The sequence below is a fragment of the Thalassophryne amazonica genome, chromosome 8 (genome assembly GCF_902500255.1).
Source record: "Thalassophryne amazonica chromosome 8, fThaAma1.1, whole genome shotgun sequence".
In the NCBI taxonomy this organism is placed as follows: Eukaryota; Metazoa; Chordata; class Actinopteri; order Batrachoidiformes; family Batrachoididae; genus Thalassophryne; species Thalassophryne amazonica.
The window spans coordinates 91,677,306-91,690,613 of record NC_047110.1 but is presented as its reverse complement, the minus strand read 5'-3'; the positions used below and the strand labels follow the sequence as shown (position 1 = coordinate 91,690,613).

The 13,308-nt window shown below is 40.4% G+C and overlaps 1 pseudogene; it reads right to left on the bottom strand.

Annotated features, from left to right (window-relative positions):
* Positions 1-3,633: 3,633 nt before the first annotated feature.
* The window catches only part of LOC117514956, a 44,055-nt pseudogene continuing 34,380 nt past the window's right edge, over positions 3,634-13,308 (bottom strand).

The following is a 13,308-nucleotide window of genomic DNA, read 5'->3' as shown; positions in this document are numbered from 1 at the left end:
TAGAGATTTGCTTTCAGTTTGCATTTGAGGGAAAATAATTTTAGAAATTTTTATTCTTTGTATTTGAAATGGCATAAACAAATTAAAATGTGTGAAATACCAAGTGTTCCGTTACTTTTGGAGGTATCCTAACCTTATTATGAGTGCAAAATGAGTGTGGTATTATTACTGTTTTGTTTAAGAATATTTAATTTTCACTGTTGCTGCACTTTGTGTGAAATCAGTCACAATTTAGCTCCCCCAGAAGCTGAAATCAAAAAATAAATGCCTAAAAAGGTGTGTGGGGGGGGGGGGGATGGCATGGCAGAGCCCCAGAAGCTGAAAGGTTTTAGTCATACTAAATAAGCGAAGTGCGCATCGCATCTGCGCATGCGTGGGTCAAATGGGGGCAAAAATCCCAGCTACCACACTCACATCGCTCCCATTGAATTTCGTATACAGTAGCATTAGCGGACTGTAAAAGTTAAGGCTTACAGGGATTGTTTCAAAGGCTTTAAACCTTAAGCGACACATACAATAATGACAGGGGCGCATTGTGCTGTTTTCAAATGCTTGAACAGAATTTATAGGCTTGAAAGTTGGCTGAAAACACGATTGCAAACCTCCGCCAAGTCCAAACAAAGACACAAAGAAGAAGAAATGTGGTTGTAAACCTCCGTTCATTCTACACGATTTCGCCACAGAAAAGAAAGATCCAGACGGCCGTAAAAGACAGACTAAAATTGTAAGTTTCTTGCACATTTATTTTGTCAATATCCTGAAACCGTGCCGCTGTTTTCGTGCATCGGCGTATGACTGTAATGTCGTGCCATGAATGACGTGGCACATAATATTGTAAAATTGACATGTTCTGTAAACAAACTGAATGCATGCACATATTATTGTATGTCAACTTATCAAAACAAACGTGACACCAAAGAGGTTATATGTGAGACTCACCGTCATTGTCATTATGAAGCCGGCGGAGTCCCAATTTCTCATCCCTGCTTAGCAAATATTCTGCAATATCCACAGTTTCAGTCTCTGGACTTCGTCTAACCATCCGTCAGTTGCCTTCAAGAGGTCAGAAATTTGTTTTTCTCCAACTATCAACAAGCATGGATCATTTTTGACAGCAGCGCGCTCTTCCTCCTTTGTCGGCACTAACGGTACTTTCTGTACAGATGCAGCACACGCAAGCACAACCAGCTCTTTCCATTTCTGTCCACCGCCGTACGTAGTCCTGGTTGCAACAGGCAATCCGCTGAGCTTACAAAAACGCTTTAAATCGTCAACTGGTAGCTGAAAACTTTAGCCTGCCCATAATGCACCGCGCGGCCTGAGATGCGCACTTTGCTTATGCTCCCCTGAAGCATTTTCTCAAAAAAGTCTGAAGGACCTAAATGACATGGTGAGATTCTGAAGCGCTTTATTCGTTTGTCTGCAAGATACATATTAGCAACTTAGCAGTGAATTTGTATCAAAATGGAACCTTTGAAATGGTAATGTGATTGATGTTTCTGTGTGATAATTAACGTATTCGGTGTGGTAGAACTAGCAGGGACTACTTTTACACTACAGCACTTTCATAAGCAAATGTGAGTGTTTCTTCTTGGTACATATCACTTTGAACATCATGAAAAGAAATATAATCATGCTGCATATTCATTGGCTATCATTGAATATATGGGCTATCAAATAAAACTCAAGTAGTTTTAAGTAATTATAAGTAAAACTTCCATTGAAAGATTGTGTGAAGATGATGCAAATTATTTAATTTGGACTGCACCCTGGATACTTATTCAACAAATTTCAAGGCAGATTGGTAAATAAACAGTGCACAAACAAAAGAAAACTTGCAAATTGTACAAACTGTGGAATACTTTTTTTTGGCATAAGAAAAAAAGTTCCAAAGAAGTTCTACGTATTGAAGGAAACACTATTCAAAATGAATCCATTTGTGGTCAGACTATTGTACAGTGCACAAAATTACTGACTTAAAAAAACCAAAACAAAACTGGATGCTCAAGTTTGAATTGATTTTGGATCTTATCTTGAATGTTGCTCCGTTTGCATCAGTTTGCAGTTTTCAGTCACGTAAGGTGATGGCTTACACACACACACAAAGCTACTACGCCAAGAGTGGCACGTTTGCTATGGACACACGTACAGTAGTGTTCAGAATAATAGTAGTGCTATGTTACTAAAAAGATTAATCCAGGTTTTGAGTATATTTCTTATTGTTACATGGGAAACAAGGTACCAGTAGATTCAGTAGATTCTCACAAATCCAACAAGACCAAGCATTCATGATATGCACACTCTTAAGGCTATGAAATTGGGCTATTAGTAAAAAAAAAAAGTAGAAAAGGGGGTGTTCACAATAATAGTAGTGTGGCATTCAGTCAGTGAGTTCGTCAATTTTGTGGAACAAACAGGTGTGAATCAGGTGTCCCCTATTGAAGGACGAAGCCAGCACCTGTTGAACATGCTTTTCTCTTTGAAAGCCTGAGGAAAATGGGACATTCAAGACATTGTTCAGAAGAACAGCGTAGTTTGATTAAAAAGTTGATTGGAGAGGGGAAAACTTATACGCAGGTGCAAAAAATTATAGGCTACAGTGATCTCCAATGCTTTAAAATGGATAAAAAAGAAACCAGAGACACGTGGAATAAAACAGAAAACAACCATCAAAATAGATAGAAGAATAACCAGAATGGCAAAGGCTCACCCATTGATCAGCTCCAGGATGATCAAAGACAGTCTGGAGTTACCTGTAAGTGCTGTGAAAGTTAGAAGGCGCCTGTGTGAAGCTAATTTATTTGCAAGAACCCCCCGCAAGGTCCCTCTGTTAAATAAAAGACGTGCAGAAGAGGTTACAATTTGCCAAAGAACACATCAACTGGCCTAAAGAGAAATGGAGGAATATTTTGTGGACTGATGAGAGTAAAATTGTTCTTTTTGGGTCCAAGGGCCGCAGACAGTTTGTGAGACAACCCCCAAAGTCTGAATTCAAGCCACAGTTCACAGTGAAGACAGTGAAGCATGGTGGTGCAAGCATCATGATATGGGCATGTTTCTCCTACTATGGTGTTGGGCCTATATATCGCATACCGGGTATCATGGATCAGTTTGGATATGTCAAAATACTTGAAGAGGTCATGTTGCCTTATGCTGAAGAGGACATGGCCTTGAAATGGGTGTTTCAACAAGACAATGACCCCAAGCACACTAGTAAAGAAGCAAAATCTTGGTTCCAAACCAACAAAATTAATGCCTCGCAGATGTGAAGAAATCATGAAAAACTGTGGTTATACAACTAAATACTAGTTTAGTGATTCACAGGATTGCTAAAAAAGCAGTTTGAGCATAATTGTTTTGTTTGTAGCGTCAACAGCAGATGCTACTATTATTGTGAACACCCCCTTTTCTACTTTTTTTTACTAATAGCCCAATTTCATAGCCTTAAGAGTGTGCATATCATGAATGCTTGGTCTTGTTGGATTTTTGAGAATCTACTGAATCTACTGGTACCTTGTTTCCCATGTAACAATTAGAAATATACTCAAAACCTGGATTAATCTTTTTAGTCACATAGCACTACTATTATTCTGATCACTACTGTACAGAAAGAAGCACAGAGCCACACAGAAGGCGCTTTATAAGATATATGGCTAAAGTTTATTAATCACTACACAGTATACATGATTTGATTTGTACAGCCTTATCTATTCATTTTACTTGCTGCAAGAATAGAAAATCATAAATCTTTGTTCAAGGCACTAACAAACCAAAAACACTTTAACATGAGTGCTGATTTCCTCCATTAGAGTGTAAAAATAATCAATAAACTAACATGTTGCTCGAAGACATCACTTTAGTCTTCACACCACTCAATCATTCAGGTGAAGTATTCTCAGTCTAAACACAATTTTCATGTTTATTAAAGGATTCGCCCACTTCTAGTTCACATGCTTCTGGTCTACGGAGATGTATTGTGTCTTCTACACTGAGCAAACAGAATTCTCATCACCTCCTCCCGAGTCTCTTCTTTGAGTTTTCACAAATATCCCATTTTTTGGTCCAAGAGTCCTGGAAGACCTCAACTCAAGAGGAACCTGTTGAAACAAGAGTGAATAAACTGTAGGCAAGACAAGCACATCAGCGAACAACAGCAGTGCTGTTTTTCAGTGAATAACAAATAAGTCCCTTTGGCTTCTCCCTTCTTTCACTCTGGGTCAACACCGCAGATTGGAGGTGGATCTGTGTGTTGATTTGGCACATGTAGCCCAGATGCCCTTCCTGACAATGCCACATTACACAGGGAATGGGCAGTGGCGGCCTTAAACTGGGAAGCTTCTACACATAATCACGCTTAACCAATTTGCCATCATCACTGCCCTATTCAGTGACTAACCATGATGCACATATACTGATTACCTACCATAATGACAATTGTATTATTTAGTTGTGTGCAGCAGATAAAAGCTTTAAGACATAAAACAATGGTAAATTTACTGGGCCACATTTGATGTGGTAACACTTTACAATAAGGGTACAATAATTAATACAGTAATAATTGTTAACCAACAGTGAATTAAAACTTAACTAATTATTTATTAATAGTATTCACATTAACTATGCCTTAATTTTTACATTACTTAACTACAGAATAAATTTATACATTACTTATAACGATACTGAACATTAATAAATGATGACTACACATTTAATGTTGTTTGAATTGAGGCTGTTCCTGTTTATTCACGGTCGCCACAGCGGATCCAGCACAGATCGACATTAGGATTTAGTACAAGTTTTACACTTGATGCCCTTCCTGATACAACTCCAGTTTTACCTGGAGAAACAGAGACAGCTGCTGGTCTTCCAAAGAGATCTCCCATCCAAAGAATAACCAGAACCCACTCTGCTTATCTTCTGAGATCTGACGGGATCAGGCTCAGACAGAGAGGACTGGCTGCCTCATAGCTCACTCTTAATTAATGCTTATTACTATAATCACTGACATGAACACCATCTAAAAGTCATGATTCTGCATTTTGTGATTTTAGTATTTACTGTGTTTAACCCAGCTTGGTCTCAGAGCAAGCCACCACATTGAACCTGTGGAATAGACACACTAGAGCCATTTTCATTTCGAGCAGGGCGAGCCTCATCCCCACACAGTTCCGAGGGCCAGCGCCAAACGGCAGGTAAACAAACTTATGTCGACTTGCTTTGGCCTCTGGTGTGAATCTGGGGATCAACAATCATAAGTTTCATTTTGGAAAGATTTCAGCGATGTGAAGTTCCTCTCATCCAACATCCACAGGACATGATCAGATGGTCTGCACTGTTTTAATTAACAAGTCAAAATACAACCCCAATTCCAATGAAGTTGGGACATTGGGAAAAATGTAAATAAAAACAGAATACAATGATTTGCAAACCCTCTTCAACCTATATTCAATTGAATACATCACAGAGACAAGATATTTAATGTTCAAACTGATAAACTTTGTTGTTTTTGTGCAAATATTTGCTCATTTTGAAATGGATGCCTGCAACACGTTTGGGAACTGAGGACACTAATTGTTGAAGCTTTGTAGGTGGAATTCTTTCCCATTCTTGCTTGATGTACGACTTCAGTTGTTCAACAGTCCGGGGTCTTCGTTGTTGTATTTTGTGCTTCATAATGCGCCACATGTTTTCAATGGGTGGCAGGTCTGGACTGCAGGCAGGCCAGTCTAGTACCTGCACTCTTTTACTACAAAGCCACGCTGTTGTAACACGTGCAGAATGTGGCTTGGCATTGTCTTGCTGAAATAAGCAGGGACGTCCCTGAAAAAGACGTTGCTTGGATGGCATCATGTGTTGTTCCAAAACCTGGATGTACCTTCCAACATTGATGGTGCCATCACAGATGTGTAAGTTGCCCATGCGATGGGCACCAACACACCCCCATACCATCAGATGCTGGCTTTTGAACTTTGCGCTGGTAACAATCTGGATGGTCTTTTTCCTCTTTTGTCCAGAGGACACGACATCCATGATTTCCACAAACAATATGAAACGTGGACTCATCAGACCACAGCACACGTTTCCACTTTGCGTCTGTCCATTTCAAATGAGCTTGGGCCCAAAGAAGGCAACGGCATTTCTGGATGTTGTTGATGTATGGCTTTCACTTTGCATGGTGGAGTTTTAACTTGCACTTGTAAATGTAGCGACGAACTGTGTTAACTGACAGTGATTTTCTGAAGTGTTCCTGAGCCCCCAGTGTTGGTTTTCAGCCTTGCCGCTTACATGGAGAAAGTTCTCCAGATTCTCTGAATCTTCTGATTATATTATGGACTGTAGATGATTGAATCCCTAAATTCCTTACAATTGAACGTTGAGAAACATTGTTCTTAAACTGTTGGACTATTTTTTCATGCAGTTGTTCACAAAGTGATGATCCTCGCCCTGTCTTTGCTTGTGAATGGCTGAGTCTTTTGGGGATGCTCCTTTTATACCCAAATCATGACACTCACCTGTTTCCAATTAGGTGTTCTTTGAGCATTCATCAACTTTCCCAGTCTTTTGTTGCCCCGTCCCAAGTGTTGCAGGCATCCATTTCAAAATGAACAAATATTTGCACCAAAACAACAAAGTTTATCAGTTTGAACATTAAATATCTTGTCTTTGTGGTGTATTCAATTGAATATAGGTTGAAGAGGATTTGCAAGTCACTGTATTCTGTTTTTATTTACATTTTACACAATGTCCCAACTTCATTGGAATTGGAGTTGTATATTAGTCTTTTCAACCAGTGTCATAACACTAATACATTGAGCTTCGGTGCACCACCAACATTTTACTTTGTTAAACCTGCATGTATAGCGCTGTAATGTTAACCATTCAAACATGATTTTTCTTTTTACTTGAAAATTGAATGTGCTTGCTTACGTTATTCATTTTCTATGCCCACTTGTTCAAATTAAGCATCATGCCAGAGCGGCAACCTATTCTAGCAGTCATTGGGCGACAGGCTAGGGTACACCCTGGACATGCCTCCAGTCTGTCACAGGACCACATATGGACAAACACATTCACAGTCTTATTCATACAAAAGGTCATTTTAAAATTTCTAATTCACCTAACCTGCATGTCTTTGGATGTGGGAGGAAGCTGGAGCACCCGGAGGGAACCCACAGGAATACGGGAGAACATGCAAACTCCACACAAATAGAACCAAGCATGAAGCGATCCCGAGACCTTCTCACTGTGAGGCAACAGTGCTAATCACGACGTCAACATCACGCCCCAAAAATCTTTCAAGCATTTTTTATTGTAATTTTGATGACTTCAGCTTCTGCTTGAATAAAATAATTAAAAGGGACACAGAGAGTGCAACACCCACAAGCTACATGTGTAATAGTAATTCATGCAAATCAATTATTATTGAGTTGATGATACCATAATGAATGCAAGATTTGCAAATGCAAAGTTTCTCCATTAACACAATGCACGTTCATATTTTAAATATTCGGACACTAGTACAAAGTGCATTATTACAGCACAGCCAGCGTGCATGTGCATCACACTGAAGTGAACACAAAGGCAGGAAGAAGCTGCAGGTGTGTCTGACTTTTTTTTTAAGTGGTAATAATCCAAACATGAGTCAGTCTAATCTCCCACTTAACGACACAGGCATTTTAGCAGGTGGGCTGGGGAGGGCAACAACCCTCTGGAGAATTTGAGAATTTAGAATTAGTGAATGAGAGACACAAATGCAAATATGGCTCAGCTGTTATTGAATGTACCAAAAATACGAGGTCCCGTCAGATAATATCCAAACTTATTTTATCCCACTGAAACAATGAAGCATGCAAGTTGTCATGGGGAGGTGAGGAGGTACAGGGAACCTTCCTGTGTATGTGTGAACTTTTACCTACCTGCAGAGCACATCAGTGGCTAGCAGTCAGCCTTAGAGTGAACTGTACGTGCAGTGAGCACCCATCGTATTCTCATTTGCAATGACCCTAAGCACACAGGCAACATATCAACGGAGTGGCTTCAGGACAACTCTGTGAATGTCCTTGAGTGACCCCAGTTGACCCCAAGTATTTAAACTCATGTACTTTCACCACATCTACCTCCTTGTAACCGCACTATTCACCCACTGGGCTCCCTCTCATTCACACACACACACACACACTTGTACTCAGTCTTGCTCCCACTGATTTTCATTCCCATGCTCTACAGAGCATATCTCTGCCTCTCCAGACTAGAGTCAACTTGCCCAGTCAGAGCCCAGACCCAAATCTGATTGAACATCTCTGGAGTGATCTGAAAATGGTTGTGCACAGATGCTCCCCATCCAACCTGATGGACCTTGAGAGGTGCTGCAAAGAAGAATGTACAAAACTACCCAAAGATAGGTGCACCAAGCTTGTGGCATCATATTCAAGAAGACGTGAGGCTGTAATTGCTGCTAAAGGGGCATCAACAAAGTATTGAGCAAAGGGAGTGAATACTTGTTTGGTTTGTGCTCTGACATGCATTGGAATATAATATATAAGATATACCTTACTGAATTTTCATGCACTGTCAACTGTGGGACCTTATATGTAGACAGGTGTGTGCTTTTCCAATTCATGTCCAATCAACTGAATTTACCCCAGATGGACTCCAGTTAAGCATCTCAAGGATGATTAGTGAAAACAGGATGCATCAGAGCTCAATTTTGAGCTTCATAGTAGAGGCTGTGAATACTTCTGAACACGTGATTTCTTAGGGTTTTTTAAATAAATTTGCAAAAACGTTTTTCATGTCGTCATTATGGGGTGTTGTGAGTAGAATGTGAGGGGAAAAAATGAATTTACTCCATTTTGTAATAAGGCTGTAATATAACAAAATGTCTAAAAAGTGAATCGCTGTGTTACTTTCCGGATTCACTGTTGATTCTAGGTTGCAGAATGAACTATGCTTGCTTCTTTGGTGATGGGGATTCATGTTCTCCCACCTTTTCTTGTGGTAACCAATATGTGTATGGTAACCAGTATGATCCTTCATTTCACAAAAATGGGGGTCTTCAAATTTGCCTGTACTACAGGCAGTACACTCCTCTACCTCCTACCTCTCTGGGATGAAGCTCTCGGGCTCTGGCCAGTGTTCCGGGTCATGGTGGAGGAAGCCTGCTGGGATCTCTATAATGGCTCCTTTCGGGAGGAACTGACCGTTCACCACACAGTTGTGTTCAACGCCTCGTGCAAACCTTTGTGGTGCAAAAACAAAACTGTAATGTGACATCCATCCTTATCTTTGTACTTGAACCCAGGAGGATAGAGACGCAGTGCTTCACATATAACCATGTCTAAATACTTCAGCTCCTGGACGTTTGTGTAATCTGGTGAGTCCTACAACAGAATAAAACAAGATAAATTATAAACACTAACTAATCAGACAGGAGGACTTGCCAGAATAGATATTCATGGGGGATTGGTCTTTAGGGAAAAAAGGATGGAACACAGGTCTTTATCTTGGTGGATGTTGCAGTGTGCCTAACTGACTGACTGATTTGTGGTCCTAACAAATCTTCTTTCGACTGCTTCCATTAGGGGTCGCCACAGCAGATCAATCGTTTTCATCTCACCCTGTCCTCTGTAACTTCCTCTGTCACACCAACCACGTGCATGTTCTCCCTCAGCACATTTATGAACCTCCTCTTTGGCCTCCCTCATCTCCTCCAGCCTGGTACCTCCATCCTCGGCATCCTTCTCTCTATATAACCTGGGTCCCTCCTCTGCACATGTCCAAACCATTGCCTCTCTGACTTTGTCTCCAAACCATCCCACCTGAGCTGTCCCTCTGATATGTTCATACCTAATTGTGTCCATTTTCATCACTCCCAAAGAGAATCTCAACAATGTCAGCTCTGCCTCCTGTCTGTTAGTGCCACCGTCTCTAAGGCATACAACATACAGTGGGGTAAAAAAAAGTATTTAGTCAGTCCCTGATTGTGCAAGTTCTACTTAGAAAGATGAGAGAGGTCTGTAATTTTCATCATAGGTACACTTCAACTATGAGAGACAAAATGGGGAAAAAAATCCAGGAAATCACATTGTAGGATGTTTTATGAATTTATTTGTAAATTATGGTAGAAAATAAGTATTTGGTCAAAAACAAAAGTTCAGCTCAATACTTTGTAACATAATCTTTGTTGGCAATGACAGAGGTCAAATGTTTCCTGTAAGTCTAGACCAGTGATGTTTTGGGGCTGTTGCCATGGACTTGGAAAATAAGTATTTGGTCACCCACAAACAAGCAAGATTTCTGGTTCTCACAGACCTGAAACTACTTCTTTAAGAAGCTCTTCTGTCCTCCACCTGTTACCTGTATTAATGGCATCTGTTTGGACTCATTATCTGTATAAAAGACACCTGTCCACAGCCTCAAATAGTCAGACTCCAAACTCAACCATGGCCAAGACCAAAGAGCTGTCAAAGGACATCCAGGAAGAAAATTGTAGATGTGCACCAGGCTGGGAAGAGTGAATCTACAATAGTCAAGCAGGTTGGTGTAAATAAATCAACTGTGGGAGCAATTGTAAGAAAATAGAAGACACAGAAGACCATTCCAGACCATCTCCCTCGATCTAGGGCTCCACGCAAGATCTCATCCCGTGGGTCAAAATGATCATGAGAATGGTGAACAAAATCTCAGAACTACACAGAGGGACCTGATGAATGACCTGCAGAGAGCTGGGACCATAGTAACAAAGGCTACACACTACGCAGAGAGGGACTCAAATCCTGCAGTGCCAGGCGTGTCCCCCTGCTTAAACCAGTACATATTCAGGCCCATCTGAAGTTTGCCAGAGAGCATATGGATGAACCAGAAGAGGATTGGGAGAATATCATGTGGTCAGATGAAACCAAAATAGAACATTTTGGTAAAAACTCAACTCATTGTGTTTGGAGGAAGAAGAATGCTGAGTTGCATTCCAAGAATACCATACCTACTGTGAAGCATGGGGGTGGAAATCATGCTTTGGGGCTGTTTTTCACAGGGCGACTGATCTGTGTTAAGGGAAGGATGATCGTGGCCATGTATCATAAGATTTTAAGCCAAAACCTCCTTCCATCAGTGAGAGCACTGAAAATGCAACGTGGCTGGGTCTTCCAGCATGACTATAATCCCAAACACACCACTCAGGCAAAAAAAAAAAAAAAAAGCATTTCAAGGTCCTGGAGTGGCCTAGCCAGTCTCCAGACATCAACCCCATAGAAAATTTGTTGAGGGAGTTGAAAGTCCATGTTGCCCAGCAACAGCCCCAAAACATCACTGGTCTAGATTTACAGGAAACATTTGACCTCTGTCATTGCCAACAAAGATTATGTTACAAAGTATTGAGCTGAACTTTTGTTTTTGACGAAATACTTATTTTCTACCATAATTTACAAATAAATTCGCAAAAAAATCCTACAATGTGATTTCCTGGATTTTTTCCCCCATTTTGTCTCTCATAGTTGAAGTGTACCTATGATGAAAATTACAGACCTCTCTCATCTTTCCCTGCAGGATTTTAAACCATGACAGCATCATGTGTTGCTCATGTAATCTTTGTGACTGTGGTCCCAGCTCTCATCAGGTCATTGACCAGGTCCTCCTGTGTAGTTCTGAGCTTTCTCAGAATCATCCTTACCCCACAAAGTGAGATCTTGCATGGAATCCCAGACCGAGGGAGATTGACAGTCATCTTGTGTTTCTTCCACTTTCTAATAAATAATCATAACAGTTGTCTTCTACCAAGCTGCTTGCCTATAGTCCTGTAGTCCATCTCAGCCTTGTGCAGGTCTACAGTTTTGTCCCTGGTGTCCTTAGACAGCTCTTTGGTCTTGGCTATGGTGGACAGGTTGGAGTGTGATTGATTATGTGAACAGGTGTCTTTTATACAGGTAACAAGTTCAAACAGGTGCAATTAATACAGGTAAAGAGTGCAAAATAAGAGGACTTCTTAAAGAAAAATTAAGAGGTCTGTGTGAGCCAGAATTCTTGCTGGTTGGTAGGTGTTCAAATACTTATTTGCAACAGTAACATACAAATAAATTATTAAAAAAATCATACATTGTGATTTCCGGATTTTTTTTTTTTTTAAGATTACAGTAGTGTTCAGAATAGTAGTAGTGCTGTGTGACTAAAAAGATTAATCCATGTTTTGAGTATATTTCTTATTGTTACATGGGAAACAAGGTACCAGTAGATTTAGTAGATTCTCACAAATCCAACAAGACCAAGCATTCATGGTATGCACACTCTTAAGTCTATGAAATTGGGCTATTAGTAAAAAAAAAAAAGTAGAAAAGGGGGTGTTCACAATAATAGTAGCATCTGCTGTTGATGCTACAAACTCAAAATTATTATGTTCAAACTGCTTTTTTAGCAATCCTGTGAATCACTAAACTAGTATTTAGTTGTATAACCACAGTGTTTCATGATTTCTTCACATCTGCGAGGCATTCATTTTGTTGGTTTGGAACCAAGATTTTGCTCATTTACTAGTGTGCTTGGGGTCATTGTCTTGTTGAAACACCCATTTCAAGGGCATGTCCTCTTCAGCATAAGGCAACATGACCTCTTCAAGTATTTTGACATATCCAAACTGATCCATGATACCTGGTATGTGATATATAGGCCCAACACCATAGTAGGAGAAACATGCCCATATCATGATGCTTGCACCACCATGCTTCACTGTCTTCACTGTGAACTGTGGCTTGAATTCAGAGTTTGGGGGTCATCTCACAAACTGTCTGCGGCCCTTGGACCCTAAAAGAACAATTTTACTCTCATCAGCCCACAAAATATTCCTCCATTTCTCTTTAGGCCAGTTGATGTGTTCTTCGGCAAATTGTAACCTCTTCTGCACGTCTTTTATTTAACAGAGGGACTTTGCAGGGGATTCTTGCAAATAAATTAGCTTCACACAGGCATCTTCTAACTGTCACAGCACTTACAGGTAACTCCAGACTGTCTTTGATCATCCTGGAGCTGATCAATGGGTGAGCCAATGCCATTCTGGTTATTCTTCTATCCATTTTGATGGTTGTTTTCTGTTTTCTTCCATGCATCTCTGTTTTTTTTTTGTCCATTTTAAAGCATTGGAGATTATTGTAGATCAGTAGTGGCCAACCCGCGGCTCACGAGCCGCATGCGGCTCTTTGCCTGGTGTCATGCGGCTCTTACGTTCATGTCCAAGTTTGTGTTTGTGTGTGTGTATTTATGTGCGTGTTCGCTTCGCTTAAGTTCAATACGGTAATTTTGTTAAATGTGCTTCACTTGGGT